Source organism: Euprymna scolopes, chromosome 18 (genome assembly GCF_053919585.1).
Source record: "Euprymna scolopes isolate OS-2025 chromosome 18, ASM5391958v1, whole genome shotgun sequence".
Classification (NCBI taxonomy): domain Eukaryota; kingdom Metazoa; phylum Mollusca; class Cephalopoda; order Sepiida; family Sepiolidae; genus Euprymna; species Euprymna scolopes.
This window is the reverse complement of record NC_136499.1, coordinates 104,990,730-105,006,292: the sequence shown is the minus strand read 5'-3', so window position 1 is coordinate 105,006,292 and position 15,563 is coordinate 104,990,730. Positions and strand designations below refer to the sequence as shown.

Genomic DNA, 15,563 nt, shown 5'->3' with positions numbered 1-15,563 from the left:
TAAAATATGTGTTACAATATTTTGGGTTATAATGGGGTATAATCCCGCATAGTCAGGAGATTCTATTTATAAACGATGCTGCTAGGAACTGACGAATCGAATTAATTCAACCAATCAGAAGCCAGAATTGCTCCATAAATATTAAACCTTTCTGTAGCAATTTCGCATATGTTTTCTCTGTCTCAACACAGGAAGAATCTTTTGCTCTGTGGATTCCAACTCTAGTTCTGTCTACTGCAAACCAGTCACCTCCTAGGACTTGTGTAAAACAACGAACCATCGGCAACTGTTTTGTCTACTGCAAACTAGTCACCTCCCAGGACTTGTGTAGAACAATGAACCATCGGCAACTGTTTTGTCTACTGCAAACTAGTCACCTCCCAGGACTTGTGTAAAACAACGAACCATCGGCAACTGTTTTGTCTACTGCAAACTAGTCACCTCCCAGGACTTGTGTAAAACAACGAACCATCGGCAACTGTTTTGTCTACTGCAAACTAGTCACCTCCCAGGACTTGTGTAAAACAACGAACCATCGGCAACTGTTTTGTCTACTGCAAACTAGTCACCTCCCAGGACTTGTGTAAAACAACGAACCATCGGCAACTGTTTTGTCTACTGCAAACTAGTCACCTCCCAGGACTTGCGTAGAACAATGAATCATCGAAAACTGTTCTGAAACTAAACATGGCTTACACTTCTAGAATATGTTTCATCGATTTTCCCCCCATCGACCAACCAGATAAGGTGATAAGAATGTATATCATCATCAATAGCCAAAGCAACCAGCCTTTAGCATGCTCAGACTTCTTTGACCCCTTCAAGAATGATGGGCCCAGTTTCCTCTATTCTCTTAAAACCTGTGCTGGAGTGATGCAAACTGCAGGAAGAAGACCAGCATCCAAACTCATAAGGCAGCTCTTCATCATTCTCATTTATTTGATAATGATAGTTCATCTCATCACTTCTGAGCTTCCATGAATGCGACAAAACTGCCATCCCAGCTGCCAAAGCAGTTCTTTACTATTCGACAACAACGCCTCGAAGAGAGTCGCCAACCTGATAGGTCCTGAACTGTCATCTAAGCTTCAACCTCTGTCCCATCGACAAAATGTTGCATCCCTCTTTACAAGTATTTTAATGATGGATGCTCGGATGAACTACAAGACCTCGTACCCTTCTCGAATTAATTTCTCCCAACAAACTTGACAAGCAGCAAAGTCCCACCCCTATACAGTAGAGATCCCCAGATGTTAAAAAAAGCTTTCTACTTTAATAGTTTTTTCCCTAGAACTGCTAGACTTTGGAATTCTCTTCCGGGTTCCTGCTTCCCCAACTGTACTGACATGCAGAAGTTCAAGTGTAACATGAACAGACATCTTGCTGCTCAACTTGCTACATAGCATCCCTGCAACTTTTGACGAGTGACTTTTGTGCTCGGGAATTTATTTTTCTGCATAGTCACCACCATTCTCAATGTGCTTTTACCAGGAATTCAGTGATGTTGACTGAGGTTTTAAATGTTTCATGCAGTGTGATGTGTCGGTTGTACGCATGTGTATCAAAATAATAAAAACATCCACTAAAAAGCACTGTTGATATTGGAATTCCAAATTTATGGGTTACCCCCCCCCAAAAAAAAACTAAGCAATTCGTAGAGGTACTTTCAATAAGTTTCCAGACATTTTTCGTAGAGGCACTTTTATTGATAGTACACGCATGAAACTCTAGTCCCCTTCGAAGTAATCTCCTTTGGCTGCAATGCACTTGTACCGTTCAAACAACTTTTGGAAGCCCCCATGGAAGTCCTCTTGTATGAGCATGTCAATGACCCTTGTCACAGCCTTTTTCATCTCAATTGTCTCATAAGAACAGCTTCTAACGTTTTCCTTGAGCTTAGGGAATAATCAAAAGTCACAGGGAGCAAGGTTTGTACTATAGGGAGGGCGAGGAACTGTCTTGATGCTCATCTTCGTCAAATAATCTGTGGCAAGGATGGAATTGTGAACTGGTGCATTTACGCAAATTTTCCTCATTTCAGTTCGTTGCAAATAATTGTGTGTACAGTTCCCACTGGCATCAAACTGAGCACTTATTGTCTCTATAGACACATGACGATCCTTATTCATGAAATTCTTTATTTGGCCAATCAATTCTGGTATTCTGACAGACTCCTCGCCTCTTTGAATCTCATGCCACTCAAAAATTGATGCCCAATTCATGCAAGATGGTCCAAAAGCAGTCTGAAGTATTCCATACGTTTCTGTTGCATTTTTTCCAAGTTTAAAAACAAGATTTTATTGCATATCGTTCTTCTAAAGTGTTCTTAAGTCCAGATTGCATTTTTGAAATTCACCAACTATGACAATTGGTCTTTAGTAGCATGTATTCCAATTCTTGCTGTAGTTGTTCATTTAAACCTCAACTCATAAAAATTGGTCAGTCACTTTATAACATACTGAATTTTCAAGATTCTATGACAATTTTAAATGTTTGTACAAAAAAGTCTGGAAACTTATTGAAGGCATCTCATATGTGTGTGTACAAAGTAGTGGTGGGATGATTAATCGGAATCAGAAAAATCGGAATTTTTGAGGGTATCGGAATCAGAAGAAAAATTTGTACCTACTTTCCGATGCCAAAAACGATTCCTTTATTTGTATTTTTTTTTTATTTGATTTTGCTGGTTGTAATGATAAAATCAATAAAATTAAAATTTAAAATGTATTTCTTTTTACGTTTGAGAAAATTTCTGCACATTTTAAACATGTTTTTATAGTAATCGGGAAAAATAACGACTCTATAGTTAAATTTTTAGTGATTTATAGAATATTGGAATCGGGAAAAATATTGAAATCGTCCCATCACTAATACAAAGTGACAAACCAATATGAGAGAAAGCAATTCATTTATCTCAACCTTGCGCTGGTAGAAGTCACAAAATAAAACAACAAAAAAAGTGAAGCATGCATGGTCTTCTGTTAGTGCACAGTTAATGAGGCATAAAAAAATGAGTTCAGCATTTGCCCCCCCCCCCATTTAGCCTAAAAGTCCCCGGAGGATGTCAAATCCTGTTGCAAATAAACAAACAGTGCAGTTTTAGGCCTTAACATGTAAATTTGAGTTCTGCACCATGCAAAAAAAGAAAAAAAAAAAAAAGAAATGACTAAGTCCATCATTCCCCCCTCCCATTTAGCCCCAAAAGTTCCCAAGGCCTTAACATATTTAGATTTGAGTTCAGCACTAGTCAAAACTGCTAAATAGACATACACAGAAAATTTTGGACAAATATGTTAAAATAGTCCCAAAAATGGAGTGTTTGCATTAACCCTAAAAGAGCCCCTGGGTCACACCCAAGAGTTATCGCAAAGTATAGACAAACAAAATTACATAGAAATCAGTTAGTTACAACTTTTCAGAAAGTTTTATAAAAATCCAAGGCGTCAATTTTTTTTAATAAGCACAAAAGTGTCAATCTTAGCCATTTTAACCCGAAAGGCACCCCTAAGGGGGGGGGGCAACCGGAGTTTACCTGAAACAGCCGTTCTGTAACTTTTTTTTACTCATATCATGTTTAATGTTTGTGCAAGATTTCAAAAAATTCCAAGAAAATTAAGAATTCCAAGAAAATTGAGAAAAGTGCAGACAGACGAACGGACAAGGGTGAATTTACAGATCCACCCTCCTTTTGTCGGAAGAGGGGGGGGGCAAAAATTTAAACAAAACAAATAATAAAGAAAAAAAAAAGAAACACACACACATGCAAAAAAAAAAACACAGAAAAAAAACAATAAAAATTTTAAATAAAAACAAAAACAAATTTGTCTTTGATTCTCTTCATTCTCGAAGATGTCAACATTTTTTTTTTTTCACAGCCTTTTTATTTTTAGCAAATCTGTTTAACATTCTGAAAGTATTTTTTTTTTATATAATATAAGAAACAAAACAGACAAAAATAATCGTATTCTTTGTTTTAAAGAAATAAATATTTATTTATATTTTAATAGTTTAAATTCACACAAAAGTTTGGTAATAGGTGAGTACTGTACATACAATCAGAGCTCAAAATATAATTTAGTAAATGAATTAGTTAAAAAAAATTTTTTAATTCAAACAATTGTTTCTGTCCATTTCAAATCATACAGTGTTTTGATAATTAAATTCAAGATATTTTTTAAAATGTCATCAATTGAATTATCACAACAATTAAATCAAAATATGCCTTACTATATAAGTGCCCCACAAAAGTTTACAATACACATTTGAAACTGTCAGTTTTTATATTTCTAGCTTCCAAATAGTAATGAAACTTTTTATAAACATAGAAAATGTATTGAAACTAAGATAGAAACAGTGGGAAAAATAAAAATAACAATTTAACACGATGCAAAGAGAAAACTCAATAATTAGCACAGCAAAAGTTTACAACACATATCAAATTCATTAGATTTCTCAATAATTTTATGACGGTTTATCATGGTAAAATGCTTAGAAGCTTCTAGAATGTTCAGGAATATGCAATAGTGTTGTGAGACCGGATCTCAGCCCATAATGGACTCGTCTAGATCCTATATAATCAGCTCCTAAGGCTGGTAAGGTGGAGTGAGATCTCAACAGATATTGTATCTCGGGGGAGCGAGATCTTACTGATACGTGCAACTACTACTATTCTCTTTATCTTTCTCTATATCCTTGTACCTTTCCTTAATACACTTCTAAACTACCTACTACGTGTTTTCCCATGTCGTTCTTGTGAACCCAACTGAGCCCCACAATAAAATAGACATCGAAGTAAGCAATTAGTAAAAGTATTGCGTTATTCTTTATCTAATAACCGTATTGTAAGCAACCACATCATGGGAAAGAATAAAAAGATTGGTCAAGAGCTCAGAAAACGAATTGTAATTCTTCACCAAAGTGGATTGGGATATAGAACAATATCCAAACAATTGATGGTTCCATTGAATTCTGTTGGAACAATATTTGGCACTGGAAGTTTCACAAATCAACCCTTCCTTTGGCCAGATCAGATCGTCCTCAAAAAATAACCAAACGTGCTGAAAGGTTATTAACAAGGAAAGTTATGAATTAGCCTAGAATTAGTCTTGGAGAGCTGCAGAAGGACTTAGAAAACAGTGAAATTAAAGTTAGCAAAGACACAATCAGTAGAACCCTTCACCTTAAAGACATCTTCTCTAGATCTGCAAGGAAAACTCCCTTTTTTAAGCCAAAGCATGTTCGTGCTAGGCTTGAATTTGCAAATGAGTATGCAAGCAAGCTTCTAGAGTTTTGGCATAACGTGCTTTGGTCAGATGAGACCAAAATTGACTTATTTGGCACTCCAAAAACACCAAAAGTTTGGAGAAAAAAAAAAAGGTACTGAATACCAGTAAAAAAACACCATTCCAACAGTAAAATTTGAAGGAGGATTCATTATGATCTGGGGTTGTTTTAGTGCAGGAGGTGAAGGAAAAGTGGCAATAATAAAAGGAAAAATGAATGGAGTACTTTGTAAGAGTATCTTGGAGAAAAACCTTAAAGAAAGTTTGAAGTTGCTCAAATTGAAATCAGACTGGATCTTTCAACATGATAACGATCCAAAACACTGCAAAACTCACACAAAATTGGTTTAATTCAAATAAAGTGAATTTTTAAAATGGCCTAGTCAATCTCCCAATCTCAGACCTATAGAGAATTTATGGGGAGAATTGAAATTACTAGTCCATAGAAGCGAACCTTCGAATCTGCGAGAATTGAAGCGATTTGTATGGAAGAATGGAATAAAATAACACACATGTAAGAAATTCGTTGGAGATTACTCAAAACATCTGCATGCTGTAATCAACAATAATGATTATACTACAAAATATTAGATATTATTTTGTAAATGTGTTGTAAACTTTTGCGTTGCTAATTATTGAGTTTTCTTTTCGCGTTGTGTTAAATTATTATTTTTCCCACTGTTCCTATCTTAGTTTCAATACATTTTTTATGTTTATAAAAAATTTCATTACCATTTGGAAGCTAGAAATACAAAGACTGACAGTTTCAAATGTGTGTTGTAAACTTTTGCGGGACACACACACATATATATATCCCCAAAACCTGTGGACTTTATGGAAGGGAGACTAAAACTTGTTGCTATGGTTTCAAATGATCTGAAATAACAGCAAGGGGAGACTTGATTTCAAATATTTCTCACATGTTATATCTCCCCTCTTTTGAAAATAGGGTACGATTATGAATATCTCCAGTATCAAATAATCCTTACACACTGTGAAATTTACTTTATGTATGAAAACCAAAGAGGGGAGATATAACATATGAGAAATATTTGGAATCAAGTCTCTCCTTGCTGTGATTTCAGATCATTTGAAACCATAGCAGCAAGTTTTAGTTTCCTCTCCATCAAGACCAGAGGTTTGGGGGAAATATCAGATATTTTGTAATTCATATGCAAAACTAGAAAAATAATTGACTATGATTGAAATATTTTATAGCTGTAAAAACGTGCGCGAGCCTTTTCTAGTCTCACACAAAAACACGCGTTCACATCTCAAGCCATTTTTCTTGTCATATACATACGCACACACAAACATACGCGTGCACGTACACACACGTACATATATTCATGTTTGCGTACATACATTCACATTCACGTGTATACACACACACGCTAACGTACACACATATGCGCACACATGGGCAACGTCACTTCCCCTTTAAAGGAAATCCACACATGCACAAAAGACCACCGGAAACAACTATAAAAGCAAGAGCAATAAGCTGCTTCCTTCTTTTCAATTCAAATGAAAAAAAGAAATGGAAAAAAATTTAAAAAAAAAATGAAAAAAAATAGAAAAAGGGGACAAATAAATTTAATCAATAATGTGGAATGTTAACAGTTGCAATTTTTTTTCTTAGTTAATTGATAAAAATTCGCTAAGGAAGCCTTTTAAAAAATATCTTGAATTCTGTTATCAAGAGACTACGCGCTTTTAAATTGGCAGAAATAATTGTTTGAATTAAAAGTGATTTTTTGTGAAAGGAATTGTGTTTGAAGGCTATATCAATGTGGTTCATAGCAAACACTGGACATATTACGACAATATTAGAAGGAATTTCCAATAATTTACAATTATATTAAATTTATTTACCAACATAATATGTCATACAAGATGGTAGGTGTTGATGTTCCTAATTTTCAAGAGTATTATCTCTTCTTCAGGGAAGAAAATAAAAAGAAACATTTACAACTGTTTGGTGAGATACTACTCTCGAACAGCAACATCTCAAACACGTAATCGTTAACTAAAGATGATCATCCCATAAGAAAACTGAAAAAACTAATAGGAAATTAATTAAAATGTTTAAAAGAATATGTAAATTAGCTAGATCTTTTGCTAGTGAATACAATTCCACGAACCATATATAACAAAGTTGTATTTTCTTTTTTTAAATAAATAGAAAAAAGTTTTAAATATGAATACAAAAAAAGAAAAAAATTATAAGAGTATAGATTTTGTTTCTTACAAGCCTATTTATATTGTATCAAGCAAACTAGTCTTTAGTTCCAATATTACGATCGTTTCATCAGTGTTGCTATACAATCAAAACAATGTTAGAATTTTACAAAGTTTTAATTTTATAGAGGAGATGCGTCTTGAAAAATACAGCAAAGATGGCCGCTTTGAAACTTTTTCTTTGGGAGGAGAGATGTCAACCCCTGTATCACGATATATGGTTGTTTTAGCAAGCCGTATAAATATAAGTAATTTTTTTTTTTTTTAGCTTTGTTGAAAACGGAATCAATTTTTATTTATTTCAAATGGAAATCGCTCGAGACAAGGTCTGAAGCCACTTGATGTAAGAAAATAAAAACAAAAAAAAAAGTCACTTCAAGGTCAATAATAGCCAACAATAATTGTTTGATACATAGATTCTGACTCAAAAAACAACAATTCTTTTCCCTTTGTCAGAAACATCATACACAGAATGTGAGGACTAGAGGATAAAATAAGGGAAGTGAGAGTTAACAAGGCTGCCCAAAGTAAACCCAAGGTCTACTTTATACTTTTCTGATTATATATGTTTGTGTTTGAAAACATTAGATTTACTTACATAAATAGTTTCATATTTATCAGTGACTTGAAAACAAAGTGTCATTAAAATCAAGATTAGAAAAAAAAAAAAAAAAAAATTATGACTAGATTTTGTAAAATATTTGTCAAGCAAAAATAAAAAAAAAAAGACTCAAAAATATTTTATCTTACTTGTGTTTGACTAAGCAGAGTTATTTCCCTTGGCATTTTACAGCGAATGCCATTTATTTGCTTAGTTATGGATGAAAGAAACTAGGAGAAATTATCCAAGTTTTACAACGATTTATTAAGGCAGAATTTCAGTTGATCAGAGAAAGGGGATGATTTTGTTCATTTATTATTTTTATGTTTACTTATTTTATTTTATTTTTTTTTTTTAAATGTTTTTAGTATGGTTAAAAATTTCATTAAAAGGAATCAATAATTATTAAAAAAAATATATGATTAAATGAAAGGCTTTTTCTTCTTTTTTTAAACGGCATATCAACCTTTTTGAAATTATTTAAATATTTGTAATGATGCCATATTCTTATGTCTGACTTAAGGCCATTTACTTTTAGTTTTTTTCTCTAGTTGTTTGAAGCTAAGTTTGTCTATAATAGAATATTTTGCAAGTGTTTTTTCACATAGTGTACTACTGACCTTGTACCGTGACAATAAAAATACCTCCAATCCACCCGACTAATAGCAAAATCCCACATCTTCACCATAAAGGTCCCTAGATGCTGATAAATTTTCTACTTTCTCGGACCGCTTGCTTTCGGAATTCCTTATCTGCTTCCCGTTTCCTTGGCCACAGCAACATGCAGAAATTTAAATGTAATGGGAACAAACATCTTGCTGTCTAAATCTAAGGTTGGTGACTGACAAGTGTTTACAGGTTGACCTATTACGTAAATCATTTATTTACGTGCAGCGAGAAAGTTTTAACAGGATATTGCTCGTATCCTGATGTTTGGATTTTTACTTCATGTTATCCAAGTGAAATCATCACTTAACACTCATTTTACATGCTGCCATGTGTTGGTCGGCTTTAAAAAAATTGAAGCCACATGATTGACATGCCGGCAAATGTCATAATCAGGCACCTAATTCAAATCATTGAGGCCCTCTCTGTGAGTTCCAAACAGAATGCCTATGGGAATTACTGTTAAATAATGAGGGTCTGGCAACATAGAAATAAGCAAAAATGAGAGTTAAGGTAGCAAAACTCTTGGACAGCACCAAATGACCCAAGAATGGATAACAAAAGATTAACCCAAATTTTGACCTCTGATGTAAGAGAAAAATGTCAACACAAACAATGGAAAACAATAAATCTAGAAGAATGCGGTCTTAACAAAAACAAATAGTTTTTGGAAAAAAAGCTTGTCATGAGAGACGAATCCAGCCAAGACACGATCTGTCGCCCCTCCCTCGTTCCAACCATATATCTAATTATCAAATAACCTTTTCCTTGGCCTTCGAGCCAAGATCATAGTGTAGTATCTGTTCTGATGCTACACTTCACCTTTTGTTCTTGGTCAGTGGAGGAAAAATCCTTTACGACTGAGACAATTTTTATTTTTGTTCCTATCCAGAGTACTACGTTTTGGGGAGCTGGATTTTCCCCACATTAAAAACTGACCTTGTGTCTAACTCAGTCCCTGTGGCGAGGCAAGTCAATAGAAACAACACTGTCTTGATAAAACGAATTTGTCATTTATTTGATAAAAACAGTAATATTTCGAATGCCTTATTTGATGTCATTAAGAGCACAGTTGAAAAGGAAACAGATGTATAGAAAAATATACACATTATATGAATGAACTGGAAGAAGAATTTAAGGCATGGAAACAAAAGAGCTAAGGGCGAACACTGGAGAGACAAAGAAGAACTCTGCTCAGTACTCATGTGGTATGTAGAGGAGGGAACTGGAGTAATGTGATACAATGTATCTATTACAATTTATGGGCACACAAAATGTGCAGTGGAGTGCACAATAGGCTCACACTGGACCCAGATTTCAGATGTAAAAAAGGTCTAAGACTAGCATGCCCAACTGAGGGCAGCCCTTACACAGAAGTTGAAATAGGCAACAAGTGGTAGATTCCTTTTGCTACCTAAGATAAGAGATATGATGAGTGCTGGACGTGGCTGTGAACTAACTTCAACCATCAGAGACAAAACAGTTGGGAGAAAGATCAAAGAACTTTCCTCAATCCTAACAAATTGAAAGGAATCACCACTTATCAAGACCCAGAAGCCACTGAAGGATAAGGATTAATGAGTGTACAGTAGTCAATGTGAAAATATCGTAGTAATCGTTAGTAGTGGAAATTTGTTAAATTGGATTACTTAAGGGGACGGCTCATCAAGAACTTGTTCACGTTAGACTTGATGACGATCATATTGTAGTCAGTCGGAAAGCAGGAAAACGGAAGAGAGTTCCACAGACCTGCAGTTCTAAGAAAAAAAGCTGTGTTCATGAAATCTATGTTTAGGTTTAGGCACAGATAGAGTGGGGGGAAATTATTGATAGTGGTTTCAGCTAGATGAGTGGTTTTTCGTTCAACTCCGGAGAAAAGATAGGACAATGATTAGATGGATATGCAATGGTAAAGCCAGACTATCAGGTCAGATAATCTACATGAGAAATCGACCATTCCAAAACTTGATATCATGATAAGGCTAAAACTTCTCCATAGATTCAGCTATGTTGAAAGAAGCAAGGGGTATACCAGCACTTGCAGAGATCTAGGACTGGACCACAAAAAGAAAGTCAAGCAAAAACAGACACAAAAAAACCCATCAGTCAAGACTGCTAACGACTTCACTCTCTATCTGTACCCAAAACTATGAAAATTCCATGAACAGAGTTTATTTTCTAGAACTTGTTGCTCTAATGTTTTGTATGACAGTGTCTCTTTTTTGATAAACGAGTAATAGGACGATATCAATATTGAAATGAAAATTTTGTTTTTAAGGATAAGATAAAAAAAAAAAAAAATGGACGAATATTAAGTTTGTTCTCTTTCATTTGAACTTTGAAATTTTCTGAGAATAATTTTTTTTGGCTTTTGATTAGATTAAAATTTGTTTTGATTAAAATAATCTTCGTTTTGCATATACATTTCAGTTTTGTAATTATATTATTTAAAAATTTAAGGCAGACAAATTTTCAATCAACATAAAAAAAAAAAACACTTTTGCTGAAAAGGGTCCTTTACAAAAGGTTACAAAAATAATATACTTTTTGAGTTTGACTAGGTCCTGGAAAGCAGGCAATTAAATATAATGAATTGGGAGGGGAATTCATGTTTGTGTTACATGCATACACACACACACACACACACACACACACACACACACACACACACACACACACACACACACAAAATAAAGTTGGTCGGATTTTTAAAGTCAGACACAAATAGCAATGCATCAAACAATTGGTCTTCATCTTTCTTCTACTGTGTTCTTTCCAATAAAATAATGTATTTCATTTGAAGTTTCTTTGGAAAAAAACAAACAAAAAAGAAAACAAATTAAAAACAAACAAAAAACTATTTCAATTAGGAAAAATAATATAAAGACATTTTGACTAGAATCTGGTAAACAATTAAATGTAATAAATTGGGGGTTAGGTTTTCATGGTTGTATTATATATATGTATGTATGTATGTATGTATGTCTAATTTATAAAAGGTATATGTCTGTTTTTCTGTCTCCATATTTTCAAACTATCTCCCCTGAAACTAAAAGTCGCAGAGCAGTGCTAGGGCCTAAAATGATCGGATTTTTTACGAACTGTCCTTTTATGGGTCTTTAGCAAGTTATAGTTTTTAAATGGTCAAAAAATGGGCCAAACTGGAAAAAAAAAAAAAAAAAAAATCACTATATAAATTTTGTATATTCATCTTAATTTATTTTTAATCAGTTCATATGCGTGTCAAGTTGGTACAGTGGTAACGTCACCGGCTTTGAATGCTACAATTTCGGTTCCAATTCTAACTGTGGCTCCCAAATACTTTTGAAATCACGACTCTATAATAATATATATGAAATCTGGACAAATTAAAATATCATATTTAAACGTATTTTATGACTGGGCAAAGCCAGGTGCTTCCCTCACCCCGCTAGCATATATATATATATAGGAGAAATATTTACTGGCACTGATTTGTGGTCCGATGGTTATAGGTTTGACCCACAGCTGTGAAAAGGTATATCTCTAGCCACACAGATGAGTTGTGATACAACGAAACAGTACTGTGTGTGGATGACAATTACATATGCAGCTACCCTTACAGGGATATCCATTGTCCCTTGAGACTGAGTAGAGGCATTGATCGACCATGTTCTTTGCAGAGGTTAAAAAAAACACGGAAGAAGCATCTCGTCAGGTAATTATTTAAATTTGTCTCCATTGTTACAATCTTCCTTGTTGAAACAAGGAAGATTGCAACAATGGAGACAAATTTAAATAATCACCTTAGAGATGCTTCCTAATTTCGTTTTTTTTTTTTTTTTTCTCCAAGAAAAACACAAATACTGTAAGGGACATAACTGCTAACTTTTCAATGAAAAATAGAGTTAACTCCCTTACGTACCCCCCCACCATTTTTTTTTTTTTTTTTTTTAGATTTATTATCATCTATATTATATTTGTCTTAATCTGTCTGTCCATTTTTTTTTCTCGGAAACTACTGGGTTGATTTGGTTGAAAATTTGTTTAGACTTTTATGATAAGGTGCAGTGAACTATTATTATTTTTTTTTTTTTACAAAGTAATCACCACTTATCAAGGCCCAGAACCACTCGAGGATAATGGTTAAAGAGTGTACAGTGGTCAAAAGGACAATATCATAGTAATCGTTAGAAGTGTAAATTTGGTAAATTGGATTACTTAAGGGGAACGGCTTGTCAAGAACTTGTTTACATTGGACTTGAAGACGACCATATTGTGGTCAGCTGGAAAGCAGATAAACGGAAGAGAGTTTGACAGGTGTGCAGTTCTTAGAAAGAAGCTTTGTTTATGGAATCTACGTTTAGGTTTAGGCACAGATAAAGAGTGGGGGAAATTATTGATAGTATTTTCAGCTAGATGAGTGTTTAGCAAGAGGGGACCATAGATTGAAGCTCAGACGAGCACTTGCCATGGAAATAATGCAGAAATAAAGCAGAGACTGTTAATAGAGATTAGTATTTAATGAAAAAGATGAGCACAAATTCAACCATCAATTCGGCATAAAGCACTCATTTTAAATCAAACATCCATAATTTTTGCCAGTTTTTTTTATTAACTCTTGTTAATCAAATATTCATTGAACCATGACTCAACAATAAAACCTAAAATGTTAATTAAAAATAAACTACAACTAGAATATATATTAATTAGCAGGCCGCCCGGTATTGCCCAGTCGTAAAATATGTGTAAATATAAATATAGTATTTATGCAAATTTCGTAGTTATTATTATAGAGCCAATTCTCTATTTATTATTATATTGTACCCAATATATAAGTAGGGCTATGACAACAGCATATTCTTTTCCTTGTTTTGATTCTCAGGTATATATCCATTGATATCTTATATGATTTTATGTAGATTGATATGATGCGATCCTCGGTTGATTAATGTTCTTTAATATCTCTGATGTCCACACGTGTAAAACAATCCTTTTTAAGATGTATTACTTAAGTAAAACTTTGATGCTAAAAGTGATGCAGTATGACAACTGTATACTTCCTCTGTTAGTGTAGGTCCTGGATATGACCTTAAACTATATCCAGTGGTGAGGCCCCAGCTTGCGGGCTTTGGGGAGTGTGGAGCTACCCTTTAATTACCATTGCTCCCAGGTCCACTCTGACCCGCAGTGGTAGTACTTGTTAGGGTCCCAACTATGGGTTAAATAGAAACCGACTTGAAAACAACAAATATATTTTATTAAAATTTTTTTCTTCAAAATCTAGGGATTCGGCATTAAATAACCCGAAAAGGGTTGATATGCCGTAAAACAACGAACCAACTGTTAGTGTACCAATCTGTAACCTAATAACACCATCCTATTCAAGGATTAATATTCTATTTGGATACCCAAATCTCAGATCCTTTCTTATTTCAACCCTTTATTTCTTTCTCTATGTCCTTTAAAAAGATTTAATCTTTAAAATATATTTTTATGTGTGTGCTAAATAGCAAAATTATATCAAACTAGAATTAATATTTTGCTAATGACTTCTCCTCTGAGGAGATGAGGCTACATCGAAAATCCATGGATTAAGGATTGGTTGGTTGGTTGTTTTTGTTTTACGGCATATCAACCCTTTTCGAGTTATTTAATGCCGAATCCAAAGATTTAAGAAAAATTTTTTAATAGAATATATTTGTTGTTTTCACGTCGGTTTCTATTTAACCCACAGTTAGGACCCTAACAGGTACTACCACTCTGGGTCAGAGTGGACCTGAGAGCAATGGTAATTAAAGGTTGGCTTCACACTCCCCAAAGCCCACAAGCTGGGGCCTCACCACTGGATATAATTTAAGGTCATATCCAGGACCCCCATTGAGGGACTTTTACCCTCTGCAGGGGGGCAGTCGGCATATTCTAATGCCCCACTGACAGGGCCATGGATTAAGGAAATTAATATAAATATTGTATTCTTTGTCCAAACAATAAATTTTCGTTTTGAAAATTATATTTTTTTCTGATTTAACTTTAAATATAAAAACTGTAAATTTTAATTCGCTCTAATATATTGAGCAATTTTATTTGGCTGTGATTGTCTTATATAAAAATATTACCTCCCAAAAGTATTTTGTAAAAACTTGAAACCACAAGATTCATTAATCTGTGATTTAATTCATCTAATTATTCTGATCATATATCTATATCTATAATATAAAGCTGAACGTCTGTGTGTGGGTCTGGTCACGAATAGGCTCCTATATGGTTGACTCTTATAGAAAACTGATCACATATAATGATAGAAGATGTATCGAGACGCAGGAATGAGTATGTTTGATCTGGCATAATGATGATTCATTAAAATTGTGGGGTCTGTGTTCGCGCCTGGTCCACAAAGTATGGAAATAAAAAATTTAAAAATTAAAAAAAAAAAACGTTTACAAGTGTTTTTGATATAGATGTAGATAATAATATTTTGATAAGTATGTTTTAACTTAAATAGGGATGGTATAATAAAAATGATGGTCTGCGTTCGCGCCTGGCCTGCATAGAATGAAAATAGGCACAAACTTTAATAAAGACTTTTCATATCTATCTGCGTAAGTATACTTTGATAATTATGATTCAGTTTGAAGAAATATGGTATAATAAAATTATGGGGTGTTTGTTTGCGCCTGACCTCCATAGAATGGAAATATGTCGCAAAGTTTAACAAGGTTTTTTAATATAGATCCACAGAATATTGCGATAAGTGTTTCAGTGAGAACAGGTATGGTATAATAAATTATGGG

At 33.9% G+C, this 15,563-nt stretch overlaps 1 long non-coding RNA gene across 1 annotated transcript; it reads right to left on the bottom strand.

Annotated features, from left to right (window-relative positions):
• Window positions 1-3,820: 3,820 nt before the first annotated feature.
• Window positions 3,821-14,441, bottom strand: LOC145297732 (uncharacterized). The gene is made up of 2 exons (XR_013870317.1): window positions 4,732-14,441; window positions 3,821-4,691 (listed from the first exon to the last, which is right to left on the bottom strand). It is a non-coding gene; the product is annotated as an uncharacterized LOC145297732 (long non-coding RNA).
• Window positions 14,442-15,563: the final 1,122 nt, after the last annotated feature.